The sequence below is a fragment of the Bos javanicus genome, chromosome 7, assembly GCF_032452875.1.
Source record: "Bos javanicus breed banteng chromosome 7, ARS-OSU_banteng_1.0, whole genome shotgun sequence".
Taxonomy (NCBI): domain Eukaryota; kingdom Metazoa; phylum Chordata; class Mammalia; order Artiodactyla; family Bovidae; genus Bos; species Bos javanicus.
Window position 1 is genome coordinate 33,118,939 of NC_083874.1, and position 16,018 is coordinate 33,134,956.

Sequence of the window (16,018 nt, forward strand, 5' to 3'; positions counted from 1 at the left end):
TATTTTTCCACATCTTTGTTAATTGACTCTTGCATTTTCTCCATTCTATTTTCAAGGTTTTGGTCAACTTTACTATCATTATTCTGAATGCTTTTCAGGTAGTTTGCCTATTTCCTCTTCATTTATTTGGACTTCTGTGTTTCTAGTTTGTTTGTACATTTGCATAGTATATCCCTGCCTTTCATTATTTGTTTTTAAACTTATTGTATTTGAGGTCTCCTTTTTCCAGGCTTCATGGTTGAATTATTTCTTCTTTTTGATTTCTGCCCTCCTAAGGTTGGTCCAGTGGTTTGTGTAAGCTGCATAAATAAATGGTAAGATTTGTGCTGAGCTTTTTTTTCCTTTAATGGACATGGCTGAGTGAGGTGATAATCCTGTCTGCTGATGATTTTTGTTTGCATTTTTGTGCTGTTTGTGGTTTGGATGAGGTGTTCCACAGAGAATTCTACTAGTAGTTGGGTGATGCTGGGTCTTGTATTCAAGTGTTCCCTTTGTGGGAGTTCTCACTATTTGCTACTCCCTAGAGATAGGAGTTCTCTGGTAGTCTATCTAAAGACACATATAAACTGAAAGTGAGAGGATGGAAAAATATATTCCATGCAAATAGAAATCAAAAGAAAGCAGGGATAGTGATCATCATATCAGACAAAACAGACCTTAAAATAAAGAATATTATAAGAGATAAGAAAGGACACTATATAATGATCAGGGGATCAATCCAAGAGAAAGACATAACAATTGTAAATATCTATGCACCCAACATAGGAACACCCCAATACATAAGACAAACACTAACAGACATAAAAGGAGAAATTGATAGTAACAAATAGTAGGAGACCTTAATACCCCACTTACACCAATGGATAGATCATTAAAACAGAAAATTAATAAGGAAACACAAGTCTTAAATGATACATTAGATGAAATGGATCTCATTGATCCCTTCAGGACATTCCATCCAAATGCAGAAGAATACATCTTCTTCAAAGTGCACACGGAAAATTCTCTATGATAGACCACATCTTGGGTCACAAATGAAACCTCAGTAAATTTAAGAAAACTGAAATCATATCAAGCATCTTTTCTGCCCACAACACTACGAGACTAGGCATCAATTACAAGAAAAAAATGAAAAAACACAAACATATGGAGATTAAACCATACATTTCTAAATAATGAACAGGTTACTGAAGTCAAAAGGGAAATAAAAAAATTCCTAGAAACAAATGACAATGAAAACACAACTCAAAACTTTGGGGTGTAGCAAAAGCAGTCCTAAGTGGGAATTTTATAGGAGTACAATCCTACCTGAAGAAACAAGAAAAACTTCATATAGACAACCTAACTTTACATCTAAAACACCTGGAAAAAGAAAAACTAAAAAATCCCAAAATTAGCAGAAGAAGGAAATCATAAAGATCAGAGAGGAAATAAACAAAAAGAGAAATGAAAGAAACAACTAATAAAATAAGTATTAATAATTAGTTATTAAAAATAATTTAAAACTAATGAAACTAAAAGCTGGTTCTTTGAGAATATAACAAAACTGACAAACTTTTAGGCAACTCATCAAGAAAAAAAGAAAGAAGAATCAAATTAACAAAATTAGAAATGAAAAAGGAGTGGTTACAACAGACAATGCAGAAATGCAAAAAATTATAAGAGACTATTATGAATAACTATATGGTAACAAAATGGATAACCTGGAAGAAATGGACAGGTTCTTAGAAAACGTCAGTCTTCCAAGACTGAACCAGGAAGAAATAGAAATTATGAACAACCCAATTACAAGCACTGAAATTGAAGCTGTGATAAAAAAATCTCCCAAAAAACAAAAGCCACGACCAGATAGCTTCACAGGAGAATTCTTCAAACATTTAGAAAAGAGCTAATGTCTATCCTTCTAAAACTCTTTCAAAAAATTGCAGAGGAAGAAACACTTAGAAACTCATTTTACAAGGCCACCATCACCCTGATATCAAAACCAGAAAAAGACAACACACACAAAAAAGAAAACTACAGGCCAATATCAATGATGAACATAGATGCAAAAATCCTCAACCAAAATTTTAGCAAACAGAATTCAGCAACACATCAAAAAGCTCATAAACCATGATCAAGTTGATTTTATTCCAGGGATGCAAGGGTTCTTCAATATACACAAATCAATCAATGTGATATACAATATTAATAAATTAAGAGATAAAAACCATATATAATATCAGTAGATGCAGAAAAAGCCTTTGACAAAATTCAGTACCCATTTATGATTAAAACTTTTCAAAAAATGGGCATAGAAGGAAGCTGTCTCAACATACTAAAGGCCATATATGATAAGCCCACAGCAAACATTATTCTCAATGGTGAGAAACTGAAAGCATTCCCCCTAAGATCAGAAACAAGACAAGGGTGTCCACTCTCACCACTATTATCAAATATAATTTTGGAAGCCCAAGCTATAGCAATCAGAGAAGAAAAAGAAATGAAAGGAATTCAGATGGAAAAATAAGAATTAAAGCTCTCACTGTTTGCAGATGACATGATACTTTACATGGAAAACCCTAAAGTTACTATCAGAAAATTACTAGAGCTAATCAGTGAATTTAGCAAAGTTGTAGGATACAAAATCAATACACAGAAATCACTTGCATTTCTATACACTAACAATGAAAAATCAGAAAGAGAAATTAAGGAATCAATCCCATTCACTCTTGCACAAAAAGAATTAAATATCTAGGAATAAACCTATCTAAGGAGACAAAAGAACTGTATACAGAAAATTATAAAGCACCAATGAAAGAAATCAAAGACAACATAAACAGATGGAGAGATATTCCATCTTCCTAGGTAGGAAGAATCAATATCGTGAAAATAACTATACTACCAAATGCAAGCTACATATTCAGCGTAATCCCTATCAAATTACCAATGACATTTTTCACAGAACTAGAACAAAAAATTTCACAATTCATATGGAAACACAAAAGATCCTGAATATCCAAAGCAGTCTTGAGAAAGAAGAATGGAGCTGAAGCAATCAACCTTCCTGGCTTCAGATTATACTGCAAAGCTACAGTAATCAAGACAGTATGGTACTGGCACAAAAACAGAAATATAGACCAATGGAACAAGATAAGAAGCCCAGAAATAAACCCATGTACCTATGGGTACCTTTATTTTTGACAAAGGAGGCAAGAATATGCAATAGGACAAAGATAACCTCTTCAATAAGTGGTGGGGAAACTGGACAGCTACATGCAAAATGATGAAATTAGAACACTTCCAAACACCATACACAAAGATAAACTCAAAATGGATTAAAGACCTAAATGTAATACCAGAAACTATAAAATTCTTAGAAGAAAATATAGGCAGAACACTTGATGACATAAAACAAAGCAAGATCCTCTATGACCTATCTCCTAGAGTCATGGAAATAAAAACAAAAATAAGCTTTTGAGGTCCTTTAATGGACCAGAACCTGGTGGTCTGGAGTCAACGATAAGAAAGTAAAAGAGAGACAGAAAGAGGCTGATATTCTTTGGTTTATGCAGAAAACCAAAAAAGCCCTTGACAAGGGCTTGTGTTGCTCACGAAGGCACCGGGCGCCCTCTCGAGGGGGTGAAGGCACAATGCACCTTCTTGAGAGGGTCTTAGAAGCCCGGGCAAGAGAGTGAGCACGATGGGTTTCTACGCTCCAGAGAATTAGCCAGAGAGAGAGAGAGAGAGAGAGAGAGAAAGAAAGACACGGGGACCCAAGCTCTGATGGAACAAAAGTGTTTCATTCAATACAGTGTGGGTATATATACTGTCTTAAAAGGTAGCTTTGTTCAGCAAGATAAAGATCAAAAGTCCAGACTTACAAATTATCAAGGAAACATAAGGCAATCCATATCAGAGATAGAGGGTTGTAAATAATCATTTTTACCGTATGGTTCATAAAAAGGCAGAGGGTCGTAAATAGTTACTTATCAACATATGGAAAAACTAACGAAGGAAATGCATGTATTCCTCAGCCCCTGGAGCAGTTTGCCACTCCTCTTAATTCCTGAATATTCAGGAATTAATAAGGAACAGAGGATTCATGACAGATCCAAAACAGCACACAGGAAGCCTCCTGTTAAATGCTTCCTGACAGTAAGCAAGTGGGATCTAATTAAACTTAAAAGCTTTTTCACAGCAAAGAAAACTATAAGCAAGGTGAAAGGAAAACCCTGAGAGTGGGAGAAAATAATAGCAAATGAAACAACTGACAAAGGGTTGATTTCCAAAATATACAAGCAGTTCATACAACTCAATACCAGAAAAATAAACAACCCAATCAAAAACTGAGAAAAAGATCTAAACAGACATTTCTCTGAAGAAGACATACAGATGGCTAACAAACACATGAAAAGATATTCAATATCACTATTAGAGAAATTCAAATCAAAACTAAAATGAAATATCACCTCACACAGGTCAGAATCACTTCAGTTCAGTTCAGTCGCTCAGTTGTGTCTGACTCTTTGTGACCCCATGAATTGCAGCACGCCAGACCTCCCTGTCCATCACCAACTCCCGGAGTTCACTCAGACTCACGTCCATTGAGTCAGTGATGCCATCCAGCCATCTCATCCTCTGTCTTCCCCTTCTCCTCCTGCCCCCAATCCCTCCCAGCATCAGAGTCTTTTCCAATGAGTCAACTCTTCACATGAGGTGGCCAAAGTACTGGAGTTTCAGCTTTAGCATCATTCCTTCCAAAGTAATCCCAGGGCTGATCTCTTTCAGAATGGACTGGTTGGATCTCCTTGCAGTCCAAGGGACTCTCAAGAGTCTTCTCCAACACCACAGTTCAAAAGCATCAATTCTTCAACACTCAGCCTTCTTTACAGTCCAACTCTCACATCTATACATGACCACAGGAAAAAGCATAGCCTTGACTAGACAGACCTTTGTTGGCAATGTCTCTGCTTTTGAATATGCTATCTAGGTTGGTCATAACTTTCCTTCCAAGGAGTAAGCATCTTTCCATCATCAAAACATCTATAAACAATAAATAAACCTGGAGAGGGTGTGGAGAATAGGGAACCCTCTTGCATTGTTGGTGGGAATGTAAATTGATACAGCCACCATGGAAGATGGTATGGAGATTCCTTGAAAAACTAGGAATAAAACCACCATATGCCCCCACAATCCCACCCGTAGGCATATACCCTGAGGAAACCAAAACTGAAAAAAGACACATGTATCCCATTGTTTATTGCAGCACTATTTACAATAGCTAGGACCTGGAAGCAACCTAGATCTCCATTGACAGATGAATGGATGAAGAAGTTGTGGTACATATACACAATGGAATATTACTCAGTCATGAAAAGGAATGCATTTGAATCAATTCTAATGAGGTGGATGAACCTAGAGCCAGTTATACAGAGTAAAGCAAGTCAGAAAGAGGAGAAATATCATATATGAACACATATGTACAGAATCTAGAAAGATGGTACCAAAGAATTTATTTGCATTGCAGCAGTGGAGAAATAGACATAGAAAACAGACCTATGGACATGGGGAAAGGGGAGGAGAGGATGAGATAAGATATGGAAACTTACATTACCATATGCAAAATAGAGAGCCAACAGGAATTTGCTATATGTCTCAGAGAATTCAAACAGGAGCTCTGTATTACCCTAGAAGGATGGAATTGGGAGGGAGATGGGAAAGAGGTTCAAGAGGGAGGGGACATTATGTGTACCTATGGCTTATTTATATTGAGGTTTGACAGAAAACAACAAAATTCTGTGAAGCAATTATCCTTCAATTAAAAAATAATTTAAAAAAGTAAAAAATCAGTTTCAATTATATAAAAATTATTCTTCTTACTTTGTCTTGTCTCACAAAGGGCAATTTACAACTAAAACAAGTTCATAAATGTTGATTTTGTGAATATACAACTGACATATAAATGCTTTCCAATAATTTCTGCTTATTATTCCTTTTAGATACAATAATAATACATGGTAACATGAGCAGAAGGAAGTTAGAATCATAGAGTCTGGTTCAGAGTTGTCATTAATAGATTGCCATCTTGAGAAAGGCTCCTAGGTTTTCACTTTTCTCTTACAAAATTACAGACATTTGACCTGTAAGCTGTCTTAAAGAAAATAATAAAAATTCCATCTCTTTTCTTAGTTCTTCTAACACTTACATGTGTGCTGAGTTGCTTCAGTTGTGTAAGACTCTTTGCAACCCCGTGAACTCTAGCCTGCCAGGCTCTTCTGTCCATTGGATTTTTCTGGGCAAGAATACTGGAGTAGGTTGCCATTTCCTTCTCCAGGAGATCTTCCAGACCCAGGAGTAGAACCCAAGTCTCTCAGTCTTAGATATGCTGGGGGCGGGGGGAAGTTAATGGTCCAAAATGCCCTAAGGAAGGTCTTCATTAGTGGGAATCACCCTGGTTTTAGAGTCACAGAGCCAGTAATTTAGTCCCAGTTCTACCCCACACTCATCTTATGATGTTGACAATGTTGTCACTTCTCTGGGTTTCTAAGACTTACTAGATAAAAGAAGGCAGTAAAATAAAGGCTTTCTTTTTTTTTCCCTCTTGCTCCTCCTCCTCTTCTTCTTATTTAACCTTTTAACCTTTAACAGACACTGAGGTTCTTGAAAATGCACACATGTACAATGCTTTGCACATACTTTCAGTGGGTCTCTTTAGGGAAAAGCCCGATTAGTCAGTTCACTCACTCAGTAGTGTGCGATTCTGTGACCCTATGAATGGAGCACAGCAGGTTTCCCTGTCCATCACCAACTCTCAGAGCTTGCTCAAACTCATGTCCATCCAGTTGGTGATACCATCCAATCATCTCAAGCTCTCTCATACCCTTATCCTCCTACCTTCAATCTTTCCCAGCATCAGGGTCTTTTCCAATGAGTCAGTTCTTTACATCAGGTGGCCAAAGTATTGGAGTTTCGGCTTCTTGAATACTCACCTTCCAGTGAATACTCAGGGCTGATTTCTTTTAGGGTGGGCTGGACGGATCTCCTTGCAGTCCAAGGGACTCTCAAGAGTCTTCTCCAACACCACAGTTCAAAAGCATTGATTCTTTGGCTCTCAGCTTTCTTTATAGTCCAACTCTCACATCCATACATGACTACTGGAAAAACTATAGCTTTGACTAGATGGACCTTTCTTAGCAAAGTAATGTCTCTGCTTTTTAATATACTGTCTAGGTTGGTCATAGCTTTTCTTCCGAGAAGCAAGCATCTTTTAATGTCATGGCTGCAGTCACCATCTGCAGTGATTTTGGAGCCCAAAAAAGTAAAGTCTCTCACTGTTTCCTCATCTATTTGCCATGAAGTGATGGGACCAGATGCCATGATCTTAGTTTTCTGAATGATGAGTTTTAAGCCAACTTTTTCACTCTCTTTCACTTCCATCAAGAGCTCCTTATTACAAAATTTGGACTTAAATTGGAGAAAGTAGGGAAAACCACTAGACCATCCAGATATGATCTAAATCAAATCTTGCAACTATACAGTAGAAGTGACAAATATATTCAAGGGTTTAGATTTGATAGACAGACTGCCTGAAGAACTATGGATGGAGGTTGGTGACATTGTACAGGAGGCAGTGATCAAGACCATCCTCAAGAAAAAGAAATGAAAAAGGCAAAATAGTTGTTTGAGGAGGCTTTACAAATAGCTTAGAAAAGGAGGGAAGCTAAAGGCAAAGGAGAAAAGGAAAGATATACCCATTTGAATGCAGAGTTTCAAAGAATAGCAAGGAGAAATAAGAAAGCCTTCCTCAGTGATCAGTGCAAAGAAATAGAGGAAAACAATAGAATGGGAAAGACTAGAGATCTCTTCAAGAAAATTAGAGCTACAAAGGGAACATTTCATGCAAAGATGGGCACAATAAAGGACAGAAATTGTATGGACCTAACAGAAGCAGAAGATATTAAGAATACGTGGCAAGAATACACAGAACTATACCAAAAAGATCTTCATGACCCAGATGGCCACAATGGTGTGATCACTCACCTAGAGCCAGACATCCTGGAATGAGAAGTCAATTGGGCCTTAGAAAGCGTCACTGCAAACAAAGCTAGTGGAGGTGATGGAATTCCAGTTGAGCTATTTCAGATCCTAAAAGATGATGCTGTGAAAGTGCTGTACTCAATATGCCAGCAAATCTGATAAACTCAGCAGTGGCTACAGGACTGGAAAAGGTCAGTTTTCATTCCAATCCCAAAGAAATGCAATGCCAAAGAATGTTCAAACTACCACACAATTGCACTCATCTCACACGCTAGCAAAGAAATGCTCAAAATTCTCCAAGCCAGGTTTCAACTGTATGTGAACTGTGAGCTTCCAGATGTTCAAGCTGGATTTAGAAAAGGCAGCAGAACCAGAGATCAAATTGCCAACTTCTGTTTGATCATCGAAAAAGCAAGAGAGTTCCAGAAAACATCTACTTCTGCATTATTGACTATGCCAAGGTCTTTGACTGTGTGGATCACATCCCACTGTGGAAAATTCTTAAAGAGATTGGAATACCAGACCACCTGACCTGCCTCCTGAGAAATCTGTATGCAGGCCAAGAAGCAACAGAACTGGACATGGAACAACAGACTGGTTCCAAATTGGGAAAGGTAAAAGCACATCAACACCAAATTAACAATTCCATGAACTGGATAATTTAAGGTCATTGTCAGATATTTAACATATTATTCTAATGTAACTAGAAGTATTTCAATTTGTGCTATCAGAAAATGTTTCCACAATGTTAATAATTTACCTTTTCCTATGCCTATTTCCTTGAATGTATATTTTTTTTCATAAAGCTGGTCAGATGTATATCATTTTGACAAATATTCTGTGCTAAGTATATCTTTCTAAAGATTTGAGTATATGAAATGAGAGGCAGTACAGTTCAGTGAATAAAAATTGTTTACTTATGAATCCATAGACCTGAGTTCTGCTTTGTGATTTCAAGAGTTCTCTGTAACTTTGAGTAAGTAAGTTTATAGTTCTTTTCACAATAATATGATGAAACTCGCCTCCATTATTTCTAAGCTGATTTCCTCCCCTGAATTTTTATAAGGAGTTAATAACCCAGGACTCATAAGACCCTTGGTTTTTATTTATGTGAATATGATACCGTTTGGAATTTTATCAAGTAGTTTACAGTGAACCCAATTTGTGTGAATTCCCAGGTTTGTTTAGCTGAGTGAGCTGCTCTTCTGGATCACCAACAGCAACCCCTCAACCAGGTTCAACCTAGGCCAGAATGGCTTGCCCGGGCACGCAGCCCCAAGTGAGGCTTTTGGCCCTGTCTCCTGACAACTATGGTTGCCTCAGCCTTTCCAAAGATGAAGGTAAGCACTGCACACAGCTTCCATTACAATGCCACTGGTGCTGTGGGGAGTCTGGCTCTAGTTACAATTTCCAAATGTGAATGAACCATCCTGCTGTGGTGAAAGGGGCTTGGCTTTTTCCGTGACATCCAGCTGGGGCTACATAAAGCAGTTCCTTGCAAATATGGAGACTAGTGACCTGGGACAAATGGTGAACAGCAAGCAACAGGGGACCAGAAGGAAGAAGATAAACTTCTTGTCCTTCCTCGCCTTAGTCAGCTTCTCAGGCAATATTCGAAGTGACAGAAATCAGTTTTCTTTTCTTGTTAAGTAGCCTCAGTTGCCACCTTTTATCCATACTCCCTTCTCTGTGCTCTTGGCCCTTTTCTCTTCCCTCTGGCTGTCCTGGAGCTGCAACATCCAGTAAAGTATAGAAAGTAAACTTTACTTCAGGGTTTGTATTCTAATTGACGAGAGGTTCATAGAGATGGTAATGTCTAAGATCTTCCTAGGTATTTGCTTCTAGTCTATAGGGATGCCTGAGAAAAATGATAGCGAGCAGAGCAAGCAGAGAAAACTCAGTAACAATGCTTAATTCCAACTATGAAACTGATTTCCCAGGTAGTGCTAGTGGTATAGAACTGGCCTGCCAATTCCGGGGAAACGGGTTTGATCCCTGGCTGGGAAGATCCCTGGAGGAAGGCATGGCAATCCACTCCAGCATTCTTGCCTGGAGAATTCCGTGGACAGAGGAGCCTGGCAGGGTATGGTCCGTGGGTAGCAAAGACTCGAACAGTAATCAAGGAATCTCCAAGTTGTTTCCAAAATCTGTGACTCCAAAAGGTTACACTTTTATTATATTCTACATTAACCGTACCCTGATATTATTACTCTTTCTAGATTTTATTATTTGTTATTTATTTAGAGGAGGGGTATTTTACAAGGAGAGTAGAGAAAATGAAAAAGAAATAGGCAAAAAAGGAAGTCATTTGAGAAATGGAAAAACAACTACAATTCTTAAACGAGAGGAAGGTATTAATCCCACATACCTTTAGGCCTAATTTCTTTGGAAGCCCAAGTTAAACACGTCATGCATCTACTAAAAATTTGATTTGAGATTATCTTTTAAAAACAGGACCATTCTAAAGCCCATTAATCTTTACTCGGTCGTGTAATAAACGATAGTATTGATCTGTGATGGACATGGAATGTGCTATCCATATCTCCCTTCAGAGAAGGACTTCTTGCCACTGTGAATGGGAGTCTCACTAGCAGAAACCCTTCAGCTACAAGCTAGCTTGGAAGCTGCCTCAGCGGCAGAAAGCAGACTTCAAGATCATGCCCTTCCTGAGTCATCACACTCTAGTGACTGACAGCGAGAGTTATATATATGCCTGGCCACCTTGTTCCAATGAGAAACATGATGGATCGTTTGATTTTCAGAGCTTCCTGTGGGGTCAACTGAGGCATTAATAAAATGTTTAAGAATTTGAAAACTCAGATGCCAATCAAAATATTTTCCTCTAGAAGACTGTTACTGTGCCTCACCCTTTTATTTGATGGTTTGTGTGAAGGTAAGTGGTGGAACGATCAATGTGAAAGTATTTAAATATTTTAGTAACTGATAAAGATATCCTAGGTCATCCTGCCCGAATATCAATACTTCTTTAAGTAAAAGTGGGACCATTTCTACAAGAAGTTGCTAGTATGGAAACAGATTTAGGGCAGGAAGGCAATGCCCTCATTGATTTCAGATTTCTGCTACAGGTAAAGCCTAGGAAAGACATAAAGTTTTCCACAATGGCAAAATTCCCTGTCCATATGATAGCCCTCTAATTGACCTAGGGCCCACAGGACTGTCTTTCTTACTGATGAAAAATACTTTTAGCTCTGTTCTGAAGAAGGCCTCTCCCAGCTGCTTCAGCAAAGTATAGGCAGGAAACTGTCTCAAACAATGTAACTAAAAGAAAGTGCTTGACTAAGCTGTGAACATTTCCACTGAGAGACTGCCTTTCAAGTGACCTGCCTTCTACTTCTCCTGGCTAACTAGAATCAGAATTAATACCAAACTACAGAGAGGGAGATAGAGAGAGAGAAAGAGGACCTGTGTGAGACAAAGAAGCAGAGAGAAAGCTGGATAAAATCTCTTTCTCTTTTGGACTGAAAGCGTTTTGATCAGAGACCACATACTTTTTGACAGAAGAAATCTGAATCCTCAATATTAGACAACTGAGAACTTTCTAAACCAGGAGCCAGTCACAGTAAAAATCACTTGAATAAGGACAGCATTCTGTAGTTAGAAAGGAGATTATTCCAAGGAATTTGAGCAAATGTGCCTCTGTAAACTAGATTTACCTTAATAAAGAGCAGAAAAAATAAAAAATATTAAATTCATATTCTCAGTAATATGTGGGAATATATTGTGTGTATTAAATTACACAAGAAAAATTACTTTAGGTTTATAACCCCAAAGTCTGAATATAAAATATTTCTAGGTGTGATTATATACTTATTCTCATGAGGTGAATGTGAACATTTTTCAGGTTAGTGTCACATCAAATGGTTAAACAAAATATGAAACGGCAGGAGTGGAGAGAAAACAAAAAAGTGAGAGAAAAAAAGCAAATATTTAGTGAAAATATTATCAAGTATGAATTCCTTTCTTTAATTTTTTTTCTTACATTTAAAAAGATGCAAATTTAAACTTAGAAAAAAAAGGAAAATCATAAACTTAATCACAAAGGCGGGAATGAAAATTAAGAATGCACTCAAAATAAGAAAATTAAGTCTTGAACTTAATGAAAAAAATATATATATGTATATACACACATACACTGTGGGGAGACAGGAAATTAGCCATGACGGCCTTTTTAGGTTCTCTGGCCCAATGTTTTGTAAGTAATGACTGTGTTACAATTGAGATCATTTATAGCACTGCACATGCACTTCACGAGGTACTTGCTTGGTCACGGGCTACTTTGTGCTGTAGGGGTATGTGAGCGCCACCTAAAAAAAAAAGCATTGGCATTACAGCTGCATCACAGCTGTGTGCGTTGGGTCAGCCATGAGTGGAGATGATATAGTGTGTCTAATGCTATGACTGCTGTGTCAGCCAGGAGAGAGGTTGTGTTGTGGTAGGTTATGCTATGGCTGTTGCCCTGAGATGAGAAATGTGTCTGCAGTTCCTATGGCTCCTCGAGTCTTCTTCCAGCCTATTAGCTTGCACCTTGTCTACCATGGGTTCAATGAACAGTGCCCACAGTGAGATACAGCGAGACAACTGGCGTCAGGAACAGGATGAAGAGCAACGCATATACATATATATATATATATTCTCATAAAAATGTACAGTTTAAGATTTAATTTACTTATGAGTGCATTCCTGGCTACCCCCTCCAGTATTCTTGCCTGGGAAATCCCATGGACAGAGGAGCCTGGCGATCTACACTCCATAGGGTCGCAAAGAGTCGGACATGACTGAGCGAGTAACACTCTTTCGCACATAGTTCTAAAGTCGACATTGTGGTCCTAAACAGCTTAAGAACATGCTTGAAAGAAACTAATTTGATGACTCACCATAGAAAGAACAGGTATTTCTATTGTTAATCAAATGGGTTTAATCCTATAGATTCTATTCTGAGCAGATCTCTTCTAAGCCTACCCAACCATGTGCCAATATGTTCAGTAGTGAGTTACTTTGTTTGAATGTAAACTGATTTGTCTGTGAACTGCAACCATCAAATATCAATATATTTTTTTGAACATGTGCCTGGAATTCTTAACGAAGTAAAACATGATTCATGCATTTTGGTTGCATTGCTAAGGTATTTCAGGTACTGCCTTTTTCTCCCTGCATTGTAGGGAGAAAGCTTTGTAGCTCTCTGTATGACAGTAAAATACTGAAGTTAATTGTATCTAATTTGTAGCTACAGTGGAACATTTCAAATGTGAAATGGTTTAACAATACTAATGATACTACAGAAAAATCTTACTGGTCTGTACTTATGCTTGCCATTCCTTTGATGGAAATAAACATTTGTGATTTCTGTTGCAAGATGCAAATAATTGTGGGAGAGATAACAGATTATATTTAATCTTTTTAAACTACATTTTTAAAATCAGTGAATTATGTGATCAGCTCCTTTCCAAAAGCAGATTTTTGATAAAAAGAAGAGAGTAAACATAAGTCAAGTGTAACTATCAAAATTTGTTAAAAGAAATGCTGTCTAATTAAAAAAACTTTAAAATTGTATTTTGAGTACCTTTATCAGAAATGTTGCCTTGAGAAAAATTATATTATAATTTATCATTTACTAAACATTTGCAGTTTTTAAAGATAAAACATCTTTCTATTTAAATCCATTTTACTTGTGAAATGTTGTAAACACACTTAAAAATTAAATATTTATGTCAGATTTTAAAAGTCCCCATGTTTTGACATATTTGTTTCAGATCTTTTAATTTTAAAACTAATTATATAGTTTTAACAATATTTGCACCTTTAACGATTTAATTCCCTACTTCCCTTTCAAGAGTTAACAACTGTACTTAAGGTGTTTAGGTTCTTTTTCTACCCATGTTTTTACACATTCACTACACCTCTGTGTTTCTATCAATTTATAGTATTGATTTGGATGTTTGCAGTATTTACCATGACTAGGCAAATTATGCTTACCATAACAAAACATAAAAGAAGCAAGGCAGCCCGCTTTCTCTCCATTTCTCTCTGTTGCTTAGTCGCTAAGTCATGCTCAACTCTGAAACTCCATAGACTGTAGCCCTTCAAGCTCCTCTGTCCATGGGATTTCCCAGGCAAGAATACTTGGAATGGGTTGCCATTTCCTTCTCCAGGGGATCTTCCCCACCCAGAGATTGAACCCATGTCTCCAGCACTGGCAAGTAGATTCTTTACCAGAGAGCCACCAGGGAAAGCCCCTCTCTCTTTAACTGACTTACCTTGCTATACGTTTGAATCATTATAAATCAACTATACTTCAATAAACATTTTAAAAATAGAAAGATTTATCTACATATATTCATGTGGCTCTATTTATAATTAAACTACTAATTAGCTTTCCATGGCATGAGTCTACTTTAAATTTGCAATCAATCTGCTGTTTATAGGCAATAAAGTTAATTTCAATATTCTACTGTCATACAGAAAGCTTCAGTAAACTTCATTGTTTCCATTCTCTTTCAAATATGTGTTATAATTCCTCTAGTCTATAGAGAGAGTCTATCTAGAAGTGGAAATCATGGGTTGTAGAATGTTTGTGTGTGAGTGTGTGTGTGTGTGTGTGTGTGTGTGTGTGTGTATCTTTGATGTTACTAAACATCCCCATTTTTGCTATATAAAGTAGTACCCATTTTCATTACCACCAGAAATATATGAGGAGTACTACATCCTCAAAAAGGACTTAGAATTCCATGTTTTAAAATGTGTGACCATACAATACAATGAAAATATGACAATTATGAGAACATCTCATTACTTTTATTTCTATGAATTTTTTACTTTGCAACTCTTTATTTGCAAGTGAGGATATTTCTATGTTTGTTAGCCTTTATCTGTTCACATTCTTCGATAATTTTACCCATTAGATTGTTAGTCTTATTTAGTAATTCTTAACATTTCTTGTAGATTCTAGATTCAGCCAGGTCTTTGGTTAGTAAAAATTTCTAATTTGGTGTTAGTTTTTTCATTTAACTTTTCTTTATGGTATCTTTGGTGTGTAAAAGTTGTTTAATGTATTAATTTTCTATAAATTTGTCTTGCACAAGAAATCCTTACAAATCCTAAGGTTCTAAATATATGGTCCTTTTTTCTAAGGGCTTTTTTTTTTTTTTTTTTTACTTTGTACATTTAGATCTTGAGTCTATCCGGGGCTTCTTTTTCTGTAGAGTGCAACAGAAATCTAGTATCTCTCCACCCCCACCCCCCGGTCCCCTGCTTGTGAATATAATCACTTTCCTCATTGACACTGAGTATTCCCTCCTTGTCTTGCAACTGACATATATCCCATTTTGGTTGGGACTTTCTGTGCTCCCTTCTGCCTATTGGTTTACCTATGGTCTTTCCCAGAACTAGTAACAAACTTTTAGTTATTAAAGTTTCATAATAAAGTTCCCATTTTTTATTCTTCTTTACAATTGCCTTAGTTAGCTGTTCTTAGTCCTGTAATATGTGAATTTTAGAATTAGTTTGTCAAATTTTAGATTGAATTTAAAATTGTCAAATTTTGACCAAGAAAGTCACAACCAATAATCTTTTTTTTAATTATTCTAAAAAATACTCTAAGGTATGAAAAATCTCAAGAAGATGTAAAAATATCCTTTAACTTGAAATTTTTGTCACCTATTGGTGATTTGGATGCAGGACATTAGAATATTTTTTTTTTCATTTATAGAAAAATCCCCAGGTTTATTCTAGTGAACAAACCTTTTTGAAACTATGCAGCAGTAATAGCTTTGGTTTTAATTTTCAATTACATGTATCTACAATATTTTCCTTCTGAAAAATGTGTGCTCAATTACCAAACTATATGCTTTATAGATAAAGTAGTAAATCACTTTTCAAAGCAAAGTAATGAAACATCATATCTATTTAAAACCTAACCTAGGGCAAAACTGGAGAAGGCAATGGCACCCAACTCCAGTACTCTTGCCTGGAAAATCCCATG

At 36.7% G+C, this 16,018-nt stretch overlaps 1 long non-coding RNA gene across 1 annotated transcript in view; it reads left to right on the forward strand.

Annotated features, from left to right (window-relative positions):
• LOC133251029 (uncharacterized) overlaps positions 1–16,018 on the forward strand; it is a 95,862-nt gene that overhangs the window by 3,558 nt on the left and 76,286 nt on the right. Inside the window, exon 2 of the long non-coding RNA XR_009737492.1 lies at positions 9,198–9,359. This is a non-coding gene — a long non-coding RNA (uncharacterized LOC133251029). The remainder of the gene's footprint in view (positions 1–9,197; positions 9,360–16,018) is intronic.